Source organism: Rhinolophus sinicus, chromosome 18 (genome assembly GCF_057876585.1).
Source record: "Rhinolophus sinicus isolate RSI-liver-muscle chromosome 18, RSI-T2T, whole genome shotgun sequence".
Taxonomy (NCBI): Eukaryota; Metazoa; Chordata; class Mammalia; order Chiroptera; family Rhinolophidae; genus Rhinolophus; species Rhinolophus sinicus.
The window spans coordinates 30896529-30916770 of NC_142518.1; the positions used below are offsets into that span (position 1 = coordinate 30896529).

A 20242-nucleotide genomic window follows, 5' to 3' on the forward strand; every position below is an offset into this window, starting at 1 on the left:
CAGAGCTAGCATTGACCACACCCACCAAGCCAACTTTCTTAGTTACTTCCCTCACCAGCCAGCACAAGGGCCTCTTACCTATTTGAGATCAGCCTTTGTCTAAATTTGATCTGAATTTATCCCAGAAGTATAGGCCAAAGGCAGAGGACCAAAATCAATATGTGGTCTAGTGTATTAATGGGCACTGGAAACAGGCTGCCTGGGTTCAACTCTCATCTCTGCTACCTCCCAGCTCTGTGTCTTTGGGATGTTTACTTAACCTCTCTGTGTCTCAGAATCCTCATTTGTCAGGTGGCGATAATTCTGGTGCCTGCCTCCAGGATTGTTGTGACAGTTAAATGAAGTCAATACAAGGAAAATACTTAGAACAGTGGCTGTACATAGTAAGTGCTCACTTCAAGTTACCCATAATGCCATTGGTGTCTCCTTTCAGAACCGCCCAGATGTCTCTTCACCTCTCCCCCTGAAACTAAGCACTAAGAGCTCTGGTTTAAAAAGGGGGTCCATGGGGGTGGCCGGTTAGCTCAGTTGGTTGGAGCGTGGTGCTGATGGCACCACGGTTGCCGGTTCGATCCCTGCATGGGCCACTGTGAGCTGCGCCCTCCTTAAAAAAATAAAAATAAAAAGGGGGTACATTAAAAAGACCATGTGTGGAAATTTCTGAAATTTATCTGAAAAGCTAAAATATACTGGCCATACCCACTTTATCCTGACATCAGGCTAAATCAAACCATGAAAACTAGTAAGACAAAGTCCTGATGAGGTGTGTGTGTGTGTGTGTGTGTGTGTGTGTGTGTGTGTGTGTCAGAGAGACTTGTGGGTTTTCCCCACCCTGCTTGAAATTAGCATTATTCTAGATCAGGTCATTATTCCATAATCTTTTTTTTTTTTTTTTTTTTTACATGTTCTTTGTTTCTAACATATAGGTTAGTGCTGAGAAATAAAAAAATGAGGAAAAGAAGGTAGAATCCTCTGAGGGAGCCAATCCTACATAAATATTTTAACTTCCAAACAGACTTGAATTCTGTAGACACTACTCTCTTCATTCTCACGCTATAAAGCACCAAAATAAAGCACCAAATCTGTGTAGCTGACCTGGACACCAGCATGGCCCAGAAACATCAACTCCTCCCCTTCTGCATCATCTGGGTACCGATTCTCAGTAATGGCTGAGGAACCACTTTGTGAAAGCTGCTGTCCAGGATGCTTTTAGAATCCCAGTGGCTACAGTTTGGTGTTTATGGGCTCAGGGTAGACTGAACAGCCAGCTGCCTGCAGCAGGAATAGTCCCCTGACCGAAAAATATATCCCCTACTGGCCTGTGGTAAATGCCTGAAATTCCACCATTAGCAATGCATTCCTTTGGTTATACCACGCCATTCTCAGGCCACAATTTTCAAGTGAAAATGCCCCTCAGGGGAGTAACATGTGAAGACCGTGACACTTATGATGAATGAGTGTTTCAGATCATTCCTGAGAGAGGAGGTAAGCGTTGGCTGGGGGCAGGGGAGAAGCAGTTATGGAAGAAAGGGTGGGGGCATGGAGAGCTGAGGGCAAACTTGGACAGCTGGGCCATTGTAACGCTTTCAAAACATGGCTTTAATTTTTTCACACTCCTTCCAATGAAAGGTGGGGTTTATGGCCTCTCCCCTTGAATCTGGGTGGGCTTGTGACTGCTTCAACAACTAGAGGATGGATGAAGCACCCGATGTAATCTCTGAGGCATTATGGTCATAAAAGGCCATGCAGCTTCCCTCTGGTTCTCTGGAACACTCACTTTTAGAGCCCTGGATCATCACGTGAGAAGTACAACTACTCTGAGACTACATGCTGGAAAGACCACTCAGAGCTTTGCCTGCCAGCCATCCCTGTCAAGGTTCTAGACATGTGAGTGAAGCCTCCAGAACAATCCATCTGCCAGCTGAATACCACTGAAAGACCTCCCTCAATGCCTGGAGGAGCAGAAGAGTTGTACAGTCAAACACTGCCCGAATTCCTGACCTATGAAATTGCAAAATATAAGAAAATAGTTGTTTTAAGCCACTCAGGAATGAGGTCGTTTATTACGCAGAAATAGATAACTGGAACAGCCATGTGCCCAGAACTGGCCTCACAGATGGATGATATAGATACTTCTGGGAATTGGGGGTGGACTTGGGAGGGGCTCTGAACTCCCAAGTAAAATAGGCTGATCCATAAGAAACAAACTACCTGAAGTCTCTGGAAATAATGCCCAGCCCCCACGTGGGGTCTGCACGTCTGGCCCACTACAGGTCACTTATCTGCCAGCCCACAGCATCCTCCATACATCCACAGTTGGAAGTAGAAGACTTCGGGGAGTCCTGCTCACCTTCCTTTACAGATAAGGATGCTGAGCTTCTGAGATGAAACTTGCAGCATCCCTGGGGTCGTGGGCATGGGCTCAGAAGCCAGCAAGGCCTGGGTTCAAGACCTGACTTCTTCATCTCTTGGCTTTGGTTGAATGACTCAGTTTCCTCATCGGTGAAATGGGGACAACAGATCCCTGTTCATAGGGTTAATGTGAGAGTTACATGAGATGGCGTAATGGGACAGCCCTGGCAAGCACAAGAGTCAACTTCACCAACTCCATGGCTATTTTCACCTCACCACAAAGGACTCCCTCCAGGGAGTACCCTCTCAGTCTCCTTCTCTCATACTTCCTCACTTTCTGTGCTGTTGCTGCAGTAGGGAGGTGGAATGAAGAGGCCTGTGGGAACACCGGAAATGAGGCTGAGTTACCCTTCTGGGTGCTCCCTGGGGTCCACGAGCTTCTCCTTGCTCATCCCCTTGCCCAGACCAGCTCTCTCAAAGTGCCCTCTTATCAAGAGCCACAGGGTACAGGCCTCTGATTGGCAGAATTAGCAGGTAGTGTTTCGGACTCTGGGTTTTCCATTTCTTCCCTGGGCCACCGCTGAAACAGTTGTCAGATGGGGCTAGGACAGGAAATAAAGTAAAGCAATCAAAAGTCCTTCAAACAAACCACAACCAATCTTGATGGTGGCCCCTTAAAATCTGTCCTCCAGATGGCCAAAGACCACAAATTGGGGAGGGCCCCTCTCTTATAAGGAATCTAAAAATTCCAGATCTGTGAGAGGGTGGAGGGGTGGAGGGAGCGAGGAAGGGCCTGAACCATAGGGAAAGCCCTGTCTCCCCTACCTGCTGGGTGCCCACCCTGTCCCAGGCCCAGCCCAGGGGCGTCAGCAGTGTGTGGCAACCAGAGACACTTTCCAAGCTTTGCTGGGCAGGCAGGGTGGAGTTGGGTGGGCCTGCCTGGAGGCCTGCTGTCATCAGGAAATCTTTTCACTCACAGATGGGTAAGTTCTGTCAGCACATTGTTCCTGTTTTGGAAAAACAGAGATTGTTCATAAGAGAGAGAGGGTGGAGTTAGGAGGTTGCCGATTTTTTTTCTTAAAGGAGACTTTGATGGACATGAACATAACACTTTTTTTTTCTTCTGTGTAAGTGGTAGCCACCAGGTTTACGCTCTTCCTGGAGTGTTTTCCACTCCCCGTTTCCTTGTTTCCCCAGATCCTCCTTTCCATTCTGACCTAGTTTGGGATCCCTCAAAAGTACACTCTGATAACAAAATTTGAGCATAACAGGTTTATTTGGAGGAAACACAGTGGAGTAGAGGAGGTGAGACGGGGATGGGAAGGAAGCTTTATTAAGAAAGTTACCCTGCGCCATGCCTGCCTCAGTCTCTTAACCTGGGGGCAAGGGGGCAGAGATAATTATCTTCAAACTCATGTCATCTCCGGCCGAGTCTGGCCTGCATGCAGGCCGCTAGCAAGCCCTCCAATGGAGGTCACCTGAGCTCACAGTTGGACCTCGTGGGCACACACAGAAGCTGGGAGTACTAGAGACATCTGGGCAGGGTGACACCTGTGCCTGCTGCAGGTTCCCTCCCTTTAGACCTGTCTCTCTGCCTTTTCTCTCAGCTCTTTATTCACACATGATCAGCTGAGGAGTCACTTGCCACAATCTACATCCATTTCTCAAGAAATTCAAAATGAGCAAAAGTCGCCATAATCCCCCAGATTCTCCTTCTGAGTTGCTGGGAACAAAGGAATGGAATCAGCCTCCCTGCCTTGGAAAAGGCAGAAATAACTTAGAGAAGGGCAGACCGTTTCTTCTTGTTTGTGGATAGGACTCCCCTCTCTCCCGTTTCTGCCTTTAGAGGAGGCAGGCCCTGGCTGCAAGCTGCCCTTGGCTGTCTTTCCAGAAAGTCCCTGCCCCATTCTGCATTCTCCCTGCATGCCCCACAGCCCTAGGGTGGGCTTGGCATTCCCTCAGCCTTCTCTTTGGCAGGCCCCAGACCTCACCTCGCTTTGTTAAGCCTCCGCGCTCTGCCGAGTTGGGCCCAGCTGTCATTGCTGTGGCCAAGCCTTGACACGGAGCGGTGAGGTTTGTTTTTATTTTCCGTTTCCAAGGCTCCTTCTCTCCCAGGAGCAGGAGGTGCTGGGGAAGCCGTAATTTGCTAAACAGGCATTAATCTTCTCATCAATCCCGAGAGGCAGGTAGAGCTTTTCAGTCAAAACACACAGGGTTGTGATTAGATGAGGCTGGCAGGAGAACGCGCAGGGATTTGCACATCCCTGGCCAAGCTCTGGCTTCCAGAGGGCAGAGCTGTCTGACCTCGCCCCTGGGCTGTGGCCCACAGAGAACATTCTCTTTGCAGAAGGGCAAGACAGCCAGGCATCAAGGGCCATTCTACTGCTCCCTGGGCTCCCTCAGTCTCTCCCCAGCTTTCCCCTCTAGGACAGGATCTAGAGAAAGTGGCATGACCTTGGAGGAAGACAGACCTGGGTTTGAATCCCTCTGTCACTTTTCTCCATTCAACAAATGTGAATGAGTCTCTATTATGTTCCTGGCACTTTTCGGTTCTGGGATACAGTGATAAATGTTGGGGTTTCAGGAGGGTCAATTAAAAACACTCCTTTCTTCTCCTCCCAACCAATTGAGAAGTAGACAGAGATGTCCAAAAGGTAGAGTTCAAAATGTCCTTTATTACAGAAAAGGTTGTATTGGTGGCTGTGTCTCAAGATCTGTCACAACAATTGTCTTGCTGACACTTGACCCAGCATCGATCTGACCCACTCAGCTACAGGCAGAGCTGAAGACCACAGGGAGCTGAGATGATGTGCTTTTCCTGGGCAGGCTGCTTCCCAGAGGGGGCCCAGAAAGGGCTGAGCCCCCTGGGCCTGGATTCTTTGCCCCGGCTCATCAGATAAGTCACTTGTTTCATTTGGGTTCCCGAAGGGAGCCCCAGCGATAAGCATGTGAGTGCAAGTGGGGTATTTGGGAGGAGATCCCAGGAAACATGTGGCCATGAGCCAAGAGTCACAGAGTCTGGCAGGTACTAGGTGCTTAGTAAACAATCATTCTTGCTCACCCCTCATTCTGCAGGTAGAGATGGGTGACCCCAGGATGTGGCAGTTTGGCTGCCCCTTACTTGGGGAATGGGGTGGGGACAGGTGATACTTAATAGTGATGGAGATGCCGGTACTTCGGCGCTCCCATCTCTAAACAACAGTGACATGGCACAGCTGAAGGGGGAAGAACAAAAATGAGGTGATCAGAAGGAAGCAGCCCGTGCTTGTGACTCGAGGGGGAAATAGAGATACAAAATGATTCTAGGTTCCGCACTGCAATGTTTACCTCTAGTTCCTAGGCCTGGAGATTTCTGATTGTGGTCCAAGATTAGTCTTCTCGCAATAGCAGAGATTTTAGTGTAGATGAGTGCACATGTGCCCACACAAGTATATACAGACACATGCAAACTTATATGTACACACACAAATATGTCTGCATACAACACACAAATTACCCACATTCACACATATGCAACACATTTTCACACATCCACAAACACACAGGCATCCACACCCACACATATACATAATCATTCACCCACACAAACTCATTTCTGCTGGGTTCTGTGACCCCATCTGGCAGGTAGGGTCTTAAAGGACAGCCCTGAGAATGTGACCTCTTCCACAAGAATCAGCCTTGCCTGTGTGAAGGTCCGTACCCTCCCTTCTGTTCATGCCTCCTTCTTCTCACCCCCAAGAGCTAGTCAGGAGACCTGGCGCTGGCTTGTCATTTCTGCCACAAATTCACAGTTCAGGAGGCGTCCACAGTGAGGGTTTCTCCCCTGGAACGTGACCCGGTGGCCCAGCGGTGGTGGTGGTCCCTCTCCTCCACGTCAGGGGCTCTCCACTTAAGAGGGAAAGGTGAGAACAAGGCTCAGGGCCAGGCCTCTTCTGGGCTAGGATGTGCTGCGGACTCCAGGCCAGAGCTTGCCAACCACCTGTACACTTCTTCATAGGACATTCAGAGTTAACATGTCTGCCCAGCAGACATGGTCAGTGACGGTGGCTTTAGCACAGGCAAATGGTGCCAGGCACACACCCGCCTTATCCAATGGGTAGGTCAGCCTTGCTCAAAAAGCACCTGCGGCCCTTATTGCCAATTAGTCTTCAGTTCAGCCCAGAAAAGGGCATTCTGGGGGCTGGCAGTTCTGTGGCTGGCCAAAGGTCAAAGGAAGAGATAGATCCTGGTAACTGAGAGAAAGGGAGGCTAAGGATACTTGATTTAGGACCCTGGACGTTGGTGTCTCGTCATAAATGAGAATGGAAGGAGCTGTCTTTTCTAGATCCAACTGTTCTAGGTTTCCTCCTATTGGATGGCCGCAGTGGGGGAACACTCTGTTTTTCAGGCTGGCAGCAGGTGGAGAGTAGAGAGAGGGTCTAGGATGTGTCAAATTGGGCCACCCTGGGGCAAATGTCCATCAGGCCGGCAGAAGGGTAAGTCACGAGTCTGTGCACTGGTCCAATACCTGGCTGCCTCCCAGGGCAGGGGGTGTGCTCCATTGTTTGCATTAAACTCAACCCCAGGGCGGTGTCCCCATCCATTAAAATGAACTTACAATCTGGAGGCTGACCTCAAATTAGAAATAAGAAGGTCAAAGGTTTTTGAGTTCCATTCGTTAGTCTCCATCATCAAAAAGCCCCCAATGGGAGTGGAAGGTGAACTTAGTTTTGCTGGCAGAGCATCAGAGTCAAAGGTGGGACCTGTTCTAGGCTGAGAAGCAGCCCATGTAGCCCCACCAGGAGCTCAGGTTGGGGCTCTTCATGGGGACCACCAAAAGCTGAGACAGTGTGTTAGTAAACTTTGGTTGTGAAACAAAGTACCCCAAAACTTAGTGGCTTAGAACAACCGCCATCTGCTTAGCTCACGTGGCGATGATAGGTTATTTGGGCTGGACTCAGCAGGCTCCCTCAGGCAGAATGAGGGACAAGTGGGAAGGAGCGTTTACTGAGCACCTAGTATGTGCCAGTCTCTGTGACTCTGGGACTGTGGGTTTTCTCTAGCCTCCAGGGCATGGGTTAGTCTAATGGCGAGTTGATGGCCCCCAGGAGCAGTCCTCAGTCAAGGACTGAAGGGAGTTGGGGGATACGTAGGCAACCCCTGAACCCCTTAGGGGTATAACTCTGAGGCATGAGGTCCTTACTGTCTGTCCCCCAGGTGCTCCCAGTGGGGACCTGCTCAATGGTGTTTTCTTTATTGACTGCTTCGTGTTCTGGTCCATGGCCCATGGTCAGTTAGGAAACTGCTTCTGGGGACTGCCTGTTGGGTACAGCAAAGGGCTAACGGGGCCACGGCTGTCATCCTCCAGCAGGGTGGCCTGGGCTTGTTCACCTGGTGGGCAAAGATTCCAAGATCTGCAAGTGGACCAGCACCTCCATGTAAGCACTTTTCAAGCCTCTACTTATGTTTGTGAGTTGCCAAAGCAAGTCAATGGCCAAGTTCAAGGTCAATGTGGGAGAACACAACCAAAGGGCAAGGAAGAATTTGGGACAGTTTTGCAATGTACCACAGGCAGTGTGGCAGGCATTGCCTTCCAGCTTGTCAAGGAGGGTCTGCTGGTACAGTCTTCCCCGAGCCACACCTCAGAGCAGGTTGCGGGCTGATACTGGACAGGGCCCTGTGGCACTTATATCCCCAGCCTCAGATCTGAGCACCAGGCAACCATATCGAAGAGGCTTGTTGAATGTGTGGACAGACATTGAATACACATCACTTCTGGCAGCAAGGTGGGCAGTAAGAAGATTTCAGCTTCATCCTGACTCTCCAAAGCCCTCTGTGGCCTGGGGGGGGCGGGGGGGGCCATCATCAGGTGTCCTTGTTCCAGACCAGGGACACCCAGGGCTCGTGCCAACAAATGATTGCTTTCACCTCTCTCTTTTGAAAAATGGCCCATGTTTAAGGATTCATAAAACTTACAGAATGCATCACTGAGCCTATAACGCCGTGAGAGGCCCATGTAGAGAACAACTTAAAAAGAAGATTCATCAAACTAATTACTTCTTCCCCCACCCCCGCCCCTACCCGCCCCTCTTTCCACTTGGCCTGCTCAGAAAGATGTACAGCCTCAAAGGCTGCACTGCAAAGCCAAACCCCCGGGGCCTGCTTGTGTGGGAGGGGCATGAGACACCCCGGGCCTCGATCTTTCTCCGACTTTCTGGACAGACAAGAGTTTGTCCTGCTGATTCATTTATTCCAAAGGCTGAGGCAAGGCCAGGGTACCTAAGGAGTCAGGGGAGGGAAGAAAGGGAAGGAAATATTGGGACGCAGGAAGGCTCTCTGTCATCTATCTCTCTGAGGAAGATTCTACACAACACTGTATGTTGCTTCAAGCCTTGTTCCTTGGACCCACCTCTGGGTTCACCCGCAGCCGCAGTGGACAGTTCCTGAGCCTGCTGACTGCTTCTCACATAAAGTGACTACCAATCCTTTTCTGACTTCCTGCCTGGGGCTTTCTGTGGATGCATGGGAGCTTGTTTGGTAGAGGGCCAGTTTCAGTGCTAGGGTTTGCCACTGCTGGAGGCAACCCTAGCCAGTGAGGGATGAGAGCCTGTGGGGAAATACTTCCGTCTCACATCTCTCATGGGTTGAATGGTGGCCCTCAAAAGATTTGTCAATCCAGAACCTATGAAGGGGACCTGATTTAGAATAAGGGTCTTTATAGACATAATTAAGTTAAGGATCTCCAGATGAGGTCACCCGGGATTATCCAAGTGTATCCTAAATCCAAAGATAAGTGTCCTTAAAAGAGAAGGGAGAAGACACACAAAGGTAACAAGATGGAGGCAGAGATTCGAATGATGTGTCTACATCCAAGGAACACAAAGGATTGTCAACAGTCACCAGAAGCTGAGAGAGGCATGGAATGGATTTTCTCTCAAAGTCTCCAGAAGGAAGCCACCCTGCCGACACTTGGATTTTAGACTTCCATCTTCCAGACCTGAGAGGCAATACATTCTGTTGTAAATCACCCAGTTTGTGGTACTTTGTTATAGCAACTCTAGGACACTTATACATCTACCCTCAGTGGGATGATTCTCAGATGTGTTCAAAACAGTTCCTAAGAGGGTCCCCAATGCGATTGTGCCCCAGTGTCCCACAGGAGCAACCAGGTTATTTATACACCTTTATTGGCTTTTTGCCCTTCTCTGTCTTACTTCCCCACCGCCCTACTGGGGATTCCTGGGATCGCTACCAAGTAAATCACCTGTACCCAAGTCCTTGCCTGCTTTTGGGAGCATCCAAAAGAAGGGCACACTGTTCCATACAACTCATTCCTTCATTAATTCATCCCATCACCATTTATAAGAGAGACAGCACAGACAGTTGCTGTAGTAGACCAAATAATGGGCCCCAAAGATATCCGCATCTTAATTCTCAGAACTTGCAAGTGGTACGTACCTTACCTGGCAAAAGGGACTTTACAGATGTGATGAAGTTAAGGATCTTGAGATGGGGAGATCATTCTGGCTTATTCAAGTGAGCCCGATGTAATCACCAGGGTCCTTCTAAGAGAGGCAGGAGGTCAGAGTAGTAGGAGGTCATGTGACCATGGAAGCAGAGGTTGGAGCAATGCAGCCACGAGCCAAGGAACACCAGCAGCCTCCAGAAGCTGGGAGGAGCAAAGAGTAGATTCTCCCTTGGAACCTCCAGAAGGAACCAAGCTCTGCCAACACCTTCATCATAGCCCCATCAGATTAATTTCAGACTTAGACCTCCAGAATTATAAGATGAGAAGTTTGTGTTGTTTTAAGCCATTAATTTGTGGTAATTTATTATAGCAGCCATTGGAAACTCATACAGTGGTTAAGAATGCAAGTGTTGGGATTGGCCATAAGCAGGTTCTGCCATTCATTGCTGTGGACCTTGGGCAAGTTACTCACCCTCTCTAAGCATCAGTTTCCTCAGTTGTCAGTTGAGGGTAGTCATGGAGTCACTTCCTGAGGCTGTGTTGTATGTACCACAGGAGGCAGTGCAAGGGGACAGCGGTCAAATTGATGCTGATAGCTCATCAGACAGTTACTATTAGCCAGTCACTGTGCTCTACCTGTTGGAATACAAGGTCAAACAAGACACAATCCTTGCCTTTGGTACACAAAATACAATACTGGTCTTTAAAGAAATCATAGCCTAAAAGCATGAATGAGATCACCAATGTCTGCAGAAAGGGGATTCCTGAGCCACTGCCCCAAATGGGACAAAGGTGCTCCTTGGCACCTTTGGCCACAGCAGTTAGAGCCTCAGAACTACAGCTCTTCCATACACACACCCACCTTGGTGCGAAGGCTCAGTAGTAACAGTTGTCATAGTTGTGATAGCGCCTTAACAGTAGTAATAGTTACTACTGCCGCAACTCTGATAGCACCAACGCCCCAGACCTTGAGGGCCGGTGTTCTGGGAGATGCTTGGCCTCGCATCTCAGAAGACTTCCTTGTTGTTCCAGAGTCACTCAGAATTCCAGCTAATTTGAGTTCCTGAACCCAGTTCCAATGTGTGTGTGTATGTGTGGGGGGTCCCCTACATCACCAAAAATCAATGCTCCAGATGCCAGCTGTGTGTCCTACAAGACAACTCAATTCGACACTATCTACCCAGAGATAGCATCAGATCCCACAGGTTAAGGGCTCGGCTCTACAAGACTGCCCCCCTCCCCACTTGAGACGCCAGTTGCAAGCCCTGTATTTCTGACCAGTGGCTATAAATCAAAGGTTCCCACGACCTTCTCCTTCCTTGTGTTTGATAATTTGCTAGAGCAGTTCACAGAACTCAGAGAAACATTTACCTACTAGATAACCGGTTTATTATAAAAGGATATGACTCAGAACAGACAGATGGAAGAGATGCTTAGGGCCAGGTGCTCGGAAGGGATGAGGAGCTTCCATGCCCTCTTCAGTCGCGCCACTCTCCCCAACTCTCCACGTGTTTACCAACCTGGAAGCTCTCCGAACCCTTGGGTTTTTATAGACGCTTCATTACATAGGCATGATTGATCAAATCATTGGCCCTTGGGGATCGATTCAACCTCCAGCCTTTCTCCCCTCCCCAGAAGTTGGGCCTGAAAGTTCCAACGCTTTAATGGTATGATTGGTTATCCTGGCAACCAGCCCCCATCCCTGTGGTTAGCTTACCTAAGGGCTTTCCAAAAGTCACCTCATATAACACAAGATACCTTTATCACCCTATCAGGAAATTCCCAGGGTTGTAGAAACTCTGTGCCAGAAACAGGGTCAAAGACCAAATATATTTTTCTTATTATAAATCACAATATCAGAGCAGCCATGCTCACTGCAAAGGCTGGACTCCCTAGAGCCCTTGAAAGTCTGCCTCGGCTGGTTGATAAGCCCTGTGTGTGGTGTGGGGGGTGCATAGAAGGCTCCAGATGGATTTTAGAACTGTTCTTTCTTTCTCCTCCTTCCTTCTCTGGGTCAGATGCCCACCTCCTCCCTACCCAGTGAGTCTGCAATGTGGCTGGCCCCTTGCAGAGCTGGGCTTGGAAACTATAGGTTACAGAGTGATGTTTGCCTTTGGTAAATGAAATGTGGTTGTCATCTTAGGAGCTAGATCAGCCTAGAAGCAGGAATAAGACAACCTCACCAATGTGAAAAGGGGTTCCAAGCCCTAGGCCAGAGGGACCCCTCCTGTCTGGAATCAGGGAAGTGGCATTAGCACCAGGAACATGCGGGAATGTTAGCAGGGGGATCTGAGGGAGAATGACAGAAACAGAGGCAGTGGTGGGAAAGAATTTGCAGAGTCCCAGTAAGGAGTTGTCTAGGAGACCTCCCTGTGTCTGGTTACAGAGGAAATCCCCTTGTTACCAGTCCACAAGTCTGTGTGCCCAATGCTTCAAAAGGCCAAAACTGAAATGTCAGAGTTTGGAGTGAAGAAAGTTTTATTGATCATGAAGGAGCCAACAGAGAAGATGGGCATCCTAGTGGTTCCTCAAATACATCTTACCAAAGTACAGAGTTCAGGCTTCTTTTATGTCAAGGGAAGGGGAAATGGGAGGGCAAGAGGTGACTGACCACCGCAGACATCGGGCGCCAGCAGGGGTCTGAGGGAGATTGTGCTAGTTGATGTGAGTCTGGCCATGAGCTTCCTGCAAATCTTTGATAAACAATACATACTTCCCTTCTCTCCTCAAGCCACAAGCAGAATTCCTCTAATGATTAGCATGTCAATACACACGACTAAGCAGAAGCTATTAGCCTGTAGGCCATGGGAACAAACCAGGCTTGAACAAGATGGAGTCAGGGAGGCTGAGCATTTCACTCTGTTACACCGAGCCCATCCCCAATCCTGGCCTTGCATGCCCAAAGCCCTGGCCATGCTCCACCATGGCAGCAGGAACCCTTCACAAGCCAGTGGCCCAGACAGGACAGCAGCAGGTCTGCAGGCCAGGAGGAGGACAGCACCCCAGGCAGCCACCTCCATTTTGCATGGGGCTGGTCTGGCTTGCAGGGGCCAGCCATGGAGGTCTTCAAGAAGGGGGAGACAGTGACTGGAGGACAGAAAGGAGACTGGAGGTGTGCCTGCTGCCCGTGATCTCTTCCCTTCCCCCTGGTGGGAGGGTAAATACACATGAGCTTTCCGGAGGGCAATTCAGCCATGGTTCAAAAGCTTTCAGATTGACGCAGCAATTGTCAAAAGTCCTCACAGTTGATTACCTGACACAGGTGAGCTCATCACAGTGTAGTTTATAATAGTGAAAACTTGCAAAAGACCTAAGTGAACCACAGGAGGTACACTTAATAAGCGAAAATGTTTTCATACAACAGAACACTGGGAAGCCATTAAAAAACTCAATGTAGATTTATTTTTATTTAGGAAAATACTCACAATCCATTTTTAAGTGAATAAAGCAGTTTCTGAATTAGCTCATATGGCATACCCTAATTTTGTTTAAATAAATATGTTTATATGTATATTTGCTGAGGTGAAAATATGATGAAATTAAAGGGGAGCAGAGTTTGCCACCCCAAAATATGCCTCCTTTAGATATGATTTTAGACGGGTAAATTTTAAGAAACAGCAGACCTGGGAGAAGCTCTGAAAACCGGGTAGTAGTTACGCTTTGTAAAAGGACATTTAGATTTGTAAGGAAATCTCCATCTGTAAGAGTGTTTCCCTCCCTGTACCAGGCCTGCCTTCACCAACAATGGAGAAGGCAGGGACTAAATCTGCATAACAACCTGACCCTTGTTTACTGCGCTTTTCCTGGTCACCTCCCATAAGTGACTTTAGCTGAAGGTGGTATTTAAGGTGATGGCTTCCACCATTTTGGTGAGTTACTCAGTGTTCCTGGGTCTCTCCCATGTGTACAAGAGGTATAAATGTTATTAAACTTTAGTTTTTCTCTTGCTAATCTGTCTCATGTCGATTTGATTATTAGACCAGCCAGAGGAACTCAGAAGGGTGGGGTGAAAATTATTTTGATGGACCAACATTAACATGTCATTATTAACATATCATTAATATTATGTCATTTAAAACGGAAATACATTACCTGTATTTCCTCACCCATGATATTATTTGGATTCTCCTATCTGGGCCTGCATGAGCTCCCTGGGGAGAAATGCCCACAGTGGGGACCCTGAGAATCCTGGGTTGACAAGATGTTTGGTCTGAACAGCCCATATAGACCATGAGACAAAGCCCTACTGTGTTTCCCAGAAAATAAGACCTAGCCGGACAATCAGCTCAAATGCGTCTTTTGGAGTCAAAAACTAATATAAGACCCGGTCTTATTTTACATATTAGAGCTAATTGTCTGGCTAGATCTTATTTTCGGGGAAACACAGTAACTGTAGTGAAGGAGAGTCATGGTGGTCACTATTGTCTGAAGGGGAAGGCCGGGCTGAAACAGCACAGAAGTCACACTGACAAGCTTAAAACTGATTCCGCTCCCTTAAAGCAGATTGGTAATTAATACAATCCTTGAGTTATTTTACAGAGATAGTACTGAGCATGTGCCACCCCTATTCTCCAGTTGCACCCAGGAGCAAAAACTCGCCCCTCCCCATGGAACCAAAGGATCTCGACATGACTGGAACTTGAACACCCAAACCATTTCAGGTGTGGGGTCCGTTGTCCAGGAAGATCTGGTGCTGAAGCCCCTTACCATAAATGGCCAAGTTCCAAGGTCCTCCAATTAAAACTCGCCCCGCCAGCACTTCCACATACCTATTCCCCCTAACCCCTTAAAACTGATTGGAAGCCTTAAAGTTCAGACTTTAAGCGCTACAGCTTCCAGTTCTCCTTGCTTAGCACTTGGAAGATGAAGCAACCCTAATTTCTCCACTGAAAAACTCGGTGTTCAGTGTTTGGCTCTGCTCTGTGTGTGTGTTTGTGGGGAGTCGGGGGGTGACAACAACGCTGAACTCTCTTCCTGCTCTATTACAAGGCCATAAACTCAGAGGGAGTCCTAAGGGCAGAAGGTAGAGGCTGGAAGGGAGGGCAGGGCAGGAGGACGGAGGCTGTGACCAACAGCGCGGGATGGAGGTCTCCACGTCGTGCCCAGGTTGCCCTGGGGAGCTGGAGCCTTCAAGCAGCCACACAGGCCTGGGCACAAAGAGCTGCTCCTTGCTGTTTGAGCCTGGCACCCTCTGTAACTCCAGGATGAGAAAGAAGGAGTTAACATCCAGAATCTTCCAGTGGAAGCTGCTCAGAGCTCGAAGCTGCGTTTGTGAAAAATAGGCTCAATTTGATATTTGGAGAGCAATGAAATTGAAATCATTTCAAATTTTAAATGCCCAACATATTGACTCCCACCCTCTGATAGATCTTCCAAATTAGTTTGCAAGCTCTCCATGCCTAGCTCTAGGAGGGGATTCACTTCTTTGCCAAAAATGTTCCTCTCCTTGAGTTGGAAAACAAGAGGCTCCGCCAGGTTGGCGGGTCTCCCTGAGCCCGAGCCCTGGGTGCGCTACCGCATGCCTTCTGCACGGAGCTGAGGAGGGGAGTGTTTTTCCTCCTCTCTTAGGTAATGAATTTGATCTACTGGGGCTGTCTTAATGACCAGATACCATGGTGATAGGCACCCCGTAAACACAGAAATAAACAGGAAGAGAGATATATAGAGGTGGGCATCCTTTGCTTCTAAGTGCCTTTTCACTAGTATAAATAAAGCAAGAGAATAAAGTTGTTGGAGACACTTGCAATACTAATGTGAGGAGGAAATTAAGCACTAATTACAGAATTAAGGATAAATGAAAAGGCCCATGTGGTTCATGTGCGCTAGAGGGCAGGGGTGGGAGGGTTGAGAGGAAAGGTCTGGGCCTGTTTGGCTGCACCCATCTCCCGGAGCTCTGCCCAGGAGGTCATCTGCATGGAGACAAGTTATTCTACGGCTTCCTGTGTCTTTCTTCCAGAAGGCATCCCCCAGCCCAGGGAGGCATGCTTGGTGTGGGTTGGGGACTGGGAAGCAGGTTGTGTTAATGCCTCAGGAGTTAGGAGTGACCCTCAACCAGTGAGGAATGGGAAGTGAAGGATAAATACCCCCAACTTCCTGGCCTCTCAGTAGGAGGATGTTTCCGGTATCTTCTACACAGTCCTTCCGAGGGCCCCAGGCAGCATTGCACCCCAGGCGCCTATTAACAGATCTGAATGGGCTTTTCCCATTTCCCTTTCTCACTTCCCCACACTCAAATAACAACTTGAGCCTACATCCTTGCCTCAGGATCCCTCTTTTTTGAGGGGAACTCAAATCAAGACGGAGTTTTACACCAGCTGACCAGTGAGTTAGTCTAAAAGTACAGCTTGAAGCCCGGGGACAGTGTCACAAAAGCACAGGGTCCGCTCTCCGAAGGGCCCCATGCTTGGTTTAATGCTTTGCTGTCTCTGTCTGCAAATTCTTCATAATTTTACATTTGAACCTGAGTTTCGTAAGTAACATCTGGTAGGACAATGGAGCTTGCAACTGAGCAGCAGATACACTGGGTGGCAGCTTGGGCTCTGCACACAGCACAACCAAAGCATTCCCTGGCAACCTAGGGCGCACATGCATGCCTGGGGCAGTCAGGGCACCGCAGAGCCCCAAGGCCCAGATTGGCAGTGGTCATGGCAGCAGAAGTAGCAGCTGAGGCGCAGGAGAGAGGAGTGGCTCCACATGGGGTTAGCACTGGGACCTGCAGTGGGAGGCCAGCTTACCCATCAGTGCCTGGACCCCATCCCTGTGACATCTGCACAAATATTAACTCTCCAGCCTGAACGCCTGGACAAAAACTGCTGGAGCTCAGACAGTATACTTTTGTCAGGAAATTATTTTTAAAAATCAAAGCGTACACATGGATGTTGCAGCAAAGCATATCAGGGAGTTGGTAGAGCTTTTCAGAGTTTAGAATCTTGGGTTTTGAAAACTACAACAACATTGCATGACAAATATCCACAGGCTTAGAAATAGAAATTAAATTTAAAGATCGTCAAATTCAACTGAAAAGAACACTATTTTCATCGGAAGCTTCAGATGAACCAATTATTAACAAAGAAGACAATTTTTAAAATTGATTTTTCCTTGTAATTGAAGGTACAGTAATAGAATGCATAAGTGGGCATTTTGATTACATATAAATCATGAAGCCACTTTCAATTTCTTCTATGACCTCCACAAGTTATAGGAAATGTCAGAGAAAATATTTAAATGCCATTGTATAAATTTACATTTAAAATTAAATTCAGACTTACATGAAACTGATTTGTACAGTTAAATTTTTTTTTTTAAATTGTTTCGTGAGAATCATTAGCTCCAGATATACTAAAAAATTTCAATTTCAAAACACAATATATTTTAAAATAATCTATTAGAAATTTATCCCAAGGTTGTCACAGCCTATAAAAATACTCTTAAGGGTGGCCGGACGGCTCAGTTCAGTTGGTTAGAGCGCGAGCTCTCAACAACAAGGCTGCCTATTCAATTCCTGCATGGGCTGGTAGGCTGCGCCCCCTGCAACTAAAGACTGAAAACGGCAATTGGACTTGGAGCTGAGCTGCGCCCTCCACAACTAGATTGAAGGACAATGACTTGGAGCTGATGGGCCCTGGAGAAGAGCTGATGGGCACTGTTCCCCAATATTCCCCAATAAAATAAAATTAAAAAATACTCTTAATAGCTCTAGTAACAGTTGCATCCTGAGAAAGAGCCTTTTCAAAATTAAACATTATCAAAGTTACCTGCAATCTTGCATTTGCCAAGAGCGACTGATGTCTCTTTCAATTTATATTGATTGAAAATTAAATTGCTAAAAGGATAAATTTGATGACCTAATAAATGAATTTGTAGATAAGTGAACCAGAAAAATGTGATCAAGACATCACATTAATAAAGTATTATTTATTGTATTACATAAAATAATAACACCAAAAATAATTGTTTTGCAATTTGTAAATTTCTGTTGTTATTCATGTATCACTATACCCCTACTGTGTTTTACAAGTACTAAAACATTTTTAAAGGAAAAAGCTTTATATTTTAGTACCGTTGTTTCCCCCCAAATAAGACCTAACCGGAAAATAAGCCCTAGCATGATTTTTCAGGATGACATACCCTGAACATAAGCCCTAATGCATCTTTTGGAGCAAACCTTAATATAAGACCCGATCTTATTTTCAGGGAAACATGGTAGAGCACAACGCTCATAATACCAACATGGGCCAGTGAGTTGTGTCCTCCACAACTAGACTGAGAACAAAGGCTTGACTCGGAGTTGGGGGGGAGGGGAGAGTGGGGGGGGGGGAAGAGACACAGGTGTGAGCCATCAGCAGCTGGGAGCTGTGTAGGTTGGCCCTGAAGAGGGATCTGGGTAACACATGACAGTGTCTACTACAGTCCACCCCTTGCACCACTTCATTCACTTCCTTCTTGTAACAAGTTTATTCCACTTGAGAAGAGCTTGTTCAGGATTTTGGAGTCTTGTTTTCTGGGAAACTTCAAAGACACGGGTTAGTTATAGCCCCTGTCACTGCTGCAGTGGATTTTGAAGCCATAATAGAGATTCCTCCTCCACTACCTTTCTTAGATTCCCCTCTATTAGCACCCCTGTTATCTAGTTGCCTTTCCTGGTGAGGTGATAAAGACACTTATCCCTGAAAGTTCTGAACCCAGGGTTGCCATGGCCTTCTTAGGCTGTGACTGCTGTACTTATCCACTTACCATTAACACTGGGCATTAAGAGAATCATTTGGGAACCAGATTCCTCATTGTCCCAGTTGTGTAGCAGCAGCTCTAGCTCCTCCTAATGATCAGAGGTCCATTACCACTGCCAGGATGGTGACTCCTTTCTTTGCCTTCTGGTCATTTGGCACAGGGAGCCCAAAGAGACTGGGGTGGGGGATACTGAATCTTAAAGTATAGTGAAAAACCTACTGTATCCCCTAATGTTAGCAGTCGTCCTCTGAGAACAAATACTTGTAGATCCACATTACGGCGGCCAGAAGCACAAATTCCCCAAGTGGAGCAATGGGATTGATATTAATTGGGCCACTCCTATTTCTACCTCTTTGTTCCTGGATCCACATATCCTACTATTGGGGCAATAGCACCATATGAACATCGTTGGTTTACAGTATGTACAATATCCTGGAAGATGGCATCCCATCCTTACAGGATATTATCTCCAAGTTGGTGTGTCAGTGGCACCATTAACAGGCCATTTCTCCACTTTATCATGCCAACAGCTCCTGAATGGTGCAGTATGTGACAGAACCAGAGCATCCTGTGGTCATATGCCCACTGTCATGTCTCATTTGCTATAAAGTGGATCCTTGTGTCTGAGATGTTATGTGAGATCACATGTTAGTGAATCTAGTGCTCTGTAAGCCCTGAGGGAGTGGTGCTAGCGGAGGCCCAGCGGACAGGAAAGGTAAACCCATACCATAAATATGTATTCATCCCAGTCAAGATGAATCATTGCCCTTTCCAGGGTGGAAATCAACTTGCTACCAAGTGGACAACTGGTCACCTTGAGGAATGGTGCCATACTGGAAGTTTAGCATTGGTCTGTTAATGACAGAATGGACATTCAACAGTGCCAGTAGCTAGATCAGCCTTAATGAGGGGGAGCCCATGTGGTTAGGCTCATGAGTAACCTCCATCACTGTTGCTGTGACTACTTCCTTCACATACCTATTATACCATCGTGCTTTGGGGTGGCCAATGACAGAGGATAGCTGATGTCAGCTGGCAGAGTCATTTTGTCTACATGGTTGTTTAGTGCCTCTTCTGTACTAGCTGCTCTCTGGTGGATATTTATGTGTGACACAAAGATCTTCATACTTTGTGCATACTCCCATAGGTCCCTCCATATGCCTCTTCCCCAGATGTTTGTCCCTGATCTTCTAATCTTTCTCCTTCCTGTTCCCTGACCAAACAGCCTAGCCATTTGCCACTGCCTTTGAGTTTATATATTTTATTACTTCAGACCATTCTCTTTCTGCACAAGGTAAATTATCATGTACATCATCTAGATATCCACCCATAGAGAGCATTTCTCCTCAACTCTGTCTTTCAGGGTCATCTCCGATTGAGGCTGCAGTGTGGCAGCAATCCATTTTTGGCTTGCACCAACGTACCAAGTTTACCCATCTGTGATTCAAGCTCAGCCTTTCCCCTTATTCATCATGAGGGGGTCATGAGGGGCCCCCCAAAATGTCACTATTTGAGATCAGATGAAGGAAAGATGCTGTTGCAACAGTGGTGGATGACATGGGCATCTAGGCCACCTGTTTGTATAGCTTACTTGTGCTCTCTGGTCCTACTTTTACCCAATCCAGAAGTACCATTTTCATCATACAATGGATTGCTGCTGAGCCTACCCAAACTTATGATTTGGTAGGTCTTACAGTTCCAGCTCATGATGGGCAG

The 20242-nt window shown here is 47.5% G+C and overlaps 1 long non-coding RNA gene across 8 annotated transcripts in view; it reads right to left on the reverse strand.

The window, feature by feature from the left end:
• Positions 1-964: 964 nt before the first annotated feature.
• The window catches only part of LOC141569749 (uncharacterized), a 77393-nt gene continuing 58115 nt past the window's right edge, over positions 965-20242 (reverse strand). For 2 of the 8 annotated variants that reach the window (XR_012493539.2, XR_012493542.2), the window contains 5 exons: positions 10272-10435; positions 9795-10000; positions 4344-9328; positions 3178-3359; positions 972-2954 (listed from right to left, as the gene is read on the reverse strand). This is a non-coding gene — a long non-coding RNA (uncharacterized LOC141569749). Of the gene's footprint in view, positions 2955-3177; positions 3360-4343; positions 9329-9789; positions 10001-10271; positions 10436-20242 lie in introns of all 8 variants that reach the window. The other 6 variants (XR_016019989.1, XR_016019988.1, XR_012493538.2 and 3 more) reach the window with 6 other exon arrangements.